We start from the raw sequence: 3,610 nt of genomic DNA, 5'->3' as shown, positions 1-3,610 counted from the left end.
CCATTTTTGGTCTGAGGTAGAAATAAGAGGCAGTCGCTGGCTGTTTTGCTTTTCTTTAATTTATTTATTATGTATACAACATTCTGTCTGTATGCCTGTTGGCCAGAAGAGGGCACTAGACCTCATTACAGATGGTTGTGAGCCACCATGTGGTTGCTGGGAATTGAACTCAGGACCTTTGGAAGAGCAGGCAATGCTCTTAACCTCTGAGCCATCTCTCCAGCCCCTGTTTTGCTTTTCTGATCTTCAGTTTGAATCCCAGTATCTGTCTCAGGGTTCTTATTATTCATGCTACAGTCTAGGCTATGTAGAGAGATCCTGTCTCAAAAAAAAAAAAAAAAGATAAAAGTTTTCTTTCTTTAAGACAGGGAATCTCAAGCTGGAGAGATGGCTCAGAGGTTAAGAGCTGCTCTGCCAGAGATCTTGAGTTCAATTCCTAGCAACTACATGGTGGCCCACAACCATCTTCAATGAGATCTGGTGTCCTCTTCTGACATGTAGGCATGCATGCTGGCAGAATACTGTATACACAGCTTGTAGGCCTACAGAGTGGCAGAATACTACATACATACATACATACATACATACATACATACAGAAAGGAGGGAGGGAGGGAGGGAGGGAAGGAAGGAGGGAAGAAAGAAAGAAAGGAAAAACAGGGCTTCTCAGTGTAGCCCTGGCAGTCCTGGAACTTACTCTATAGACCAGTAGACCAGGCTGGCCCTGAACTTGGAGATCTGCCTACCTCTGCCTCCTAAGTGCTGGAATTAAAGCTGTGTACCACCACTGTTTGGCCAAAAAATAAAGATTATTAAACTTTTTGTTGTTGCTGCTCAGGGACAGGGTCTCACTCTGTACCTCAGGCTGGACTCACGGCACTCTTCCTGTCTTAACCTCCTGAGTGCTGGGATTGGAAGGAGGAGCCACCACACTTGGCTATGTGTTCCTTGAGGAAATTTCTAAATACAGAAACAAGTAGAAATGTGAACATTATAGACCCTGCAGTCAGAAGTTTCCATCTCACCTGTGAATACTTACACGTTAACATAACTCTTCCTCCTCCTCAGAGAGCAGAATACCAGGGGACAGAGGTGAGAGGACGGGACACCCGCCGATCTGTCAACACCCTGTGCTGTGTCTGATTTCCTGTGACTGCACCTGCTCTTGCCCTCAGATATCTATATCCCTTACTGAGAGTCCCGCAGAGTTCCACGGCTGCTCTGATTCCAGAGTGTTAGCACCCGGCTTAGATCTGCCTTTTGTGACTGTGACCTCTTGTGTCTGGTACCTTCTGTTTGAAGTATGTAAATCTTTTTTAAAATTGTTTTTATTGAGCTCTACATTTTTCTCTGCTCCCCTCCCTGCTTCTCCCCTCCCCTTCAACCCTCTCCCATGGTCCCCATGCTTCCAATTTACTCAGGAGAACTGTACTCCTGAGTAAGTACTAAGGCTCGCAGCATTAGGAAGGTCAAGAACCACTGACATGGAGGTGCTAGATGGGGTCTTTATAGCTCAAATTTAAGGAAGTCTAAGCCCTGCGTGTAGTACATATGGCCAAACCTGACTGTATTCCGCTCTTCCATGCTAAGTTACTTTTCTATTGCTGTGAGAAAACATCTTTACCCAGATAACTTACCAAAAAAAACTTTTAATTGGGTTTGCAGTTCCAAAGGGTTGGAGTACAGATGGTGGATTGAACGTTTGTGGGCGGCAGCGGCTGAGAGCTCGCATCTCAAACCTCAAGCAGGAGGCAGAGAGCACACAGGGATGGTGAGAAGTTTTTGAAATCTCAAAGCCTGCCCTGAAACACCTTCTTCAACAGGGCTACACCTCCTACTCCTTTCCAAATAGTTCCAGTAACCTGAGAACATGTATTCAAACAGGAGTCTGCAGGGACCATTCTCATTCAAACTATCACACTGACTAATCTATATTCCGGATGTAACACTTGTTTCCTTTTGGTGTCTACTGGCGTCCCTCTGTCCCAGGCCCTTCCTATAAAGTAAGAGACTGAAGCAGAAAATCTGAATTAAAGGCCATCATGAGCTACACAGTGCGATCCTGAGATCCTATGTTAAGTCATCCCTCCCCTCAAAAGATTGCTTGGGAGTCTCCGAACCAAGGACTGCTGCTTTTCCTTTGGGAGTAATTCGGTTCATTCACAGGGACTCTAGCTTACCTCAGCCATAGCTGCCTGATTCCAGCAACCTCTAAAGCTCCTCCGCCCTCCCCTTCATGCTCCGAGCTAGCAGAGCTGCAGAAGAGCTAAGAGAAAGTCTCCCGTCCGTCCACGGCTGATTTCCTGCTCGTGCTGCTAAGTCACCAAAATATCACCAGATTTTTATCAGCAGAAGTTCCAGAATGAGACTGCTGCAGGGATCACAATGACAACTGCATTTACTGAAACCACCCCCCTACTCCTGAATTCCCCATCATGCTTCACAACCTGTTCCCAAGATGTACAGATCATTATTTTCTAGCATAGGGTAACAATTACTCACACAGCATTTACACTGTAGTAGGTATCACAAACTAGATGCTGAGTTCAAGCACACGGAAGGACCTGCATGGGTTCCATACATACATACTATCCTGGCTATGATGAGAGAGAGGCAGAACACCCAGTCTGGGGCCAGCCAGGGCATTCCTTTTGTACTGGGAGGTGAGAGGGGGCTACAATCAAGATACACTGTGTACACGTTTGAGACACTCAAAGAATACATACAAAGGACTCTTTATTTTTATGTTTGTTTCCGCTTGCATGGAAGTGCTGTGTGCACACCTGGGGCCTTCAGTGGCCAGAGGGCATCTGATCCCCTAAAACTGGAGCTACAGACGTCTGTGAGCCACCACGTTGGTGTTGGGAATTGGACACGGGTTAGGAGCCATTGCTGATCTTGAGGAGGGCAGAGGTCCGGCTCCCGGCACCCACATGGCGGCTCAAACCTATGTGTACCCCCAGTTTCAGGGGATCCGACGAGCTCTCTGACGCCCACGCAGGTGGTACAGATACTCGGATACCGGGTTCAGGTTTCCCCTCGGGCCTCCCGCGAGCGCCGCTGAGGACTAAGCCTGCGAGTGCCAGAGTCTCCGCGGCCGAGCGAACACAGGCTTTCTGGGCTCCCAAAAACCCAACTCCTCTTGTTTTTCCATATAAAGTTGGTTATTGTCTTCTCCATAAATAAAGGACATTGAGCCTATAATTCGGGTTCTTAGAGAAGCTAAATAAGAAGGAGAACCCAAAGAAAAACATATAGGCATCCTCCTGAAGATTAACCTTCATCAGGCGATGAAAGGAGACAGAGACCCACATTGGAGCACCGGACTGAAATCTCAAGGTCCAAATCAGGAACAGAAGGAGAGAGAGCACAAGCAAGGAACTCAGGACCGCGAGGGGTGCACCCACACACTGAGACAATGGGGATGTTCTATCGGGAACTCACCAAGGCCAGCTGGCCTGGGTCTGAAAAAGCCTGGGTTAAAACCGGTCTTGCTGAACATAGCGGACAATGAGGACTACTGAGACCTCAAGAACAGTGGCAATAGGTTTTTGATCCTACTGCACCTATTGGTTTTGTGGGAGCCTAGGCAGTTTGGATGCTCACCTTAC

This window comes from Alexandromys fortis, unplaced genomic scaffold (genome assembly GCF_014885135.2).
Source record: "Alexandromys fortis isolate MF-2015 unplaced genomic scaffold, M_Fortis_MF-2015_v1.1 scaffold_161, whole genome shotgun sequence".
NCBI lineage: Eukaryota > Metazoa > Chordata > Mammalia > Rodentia > Cricetidae > Alexandromys > Alexandromys fortis.
Note: the sequence above shows the minus strand (reverse complement) of the source record.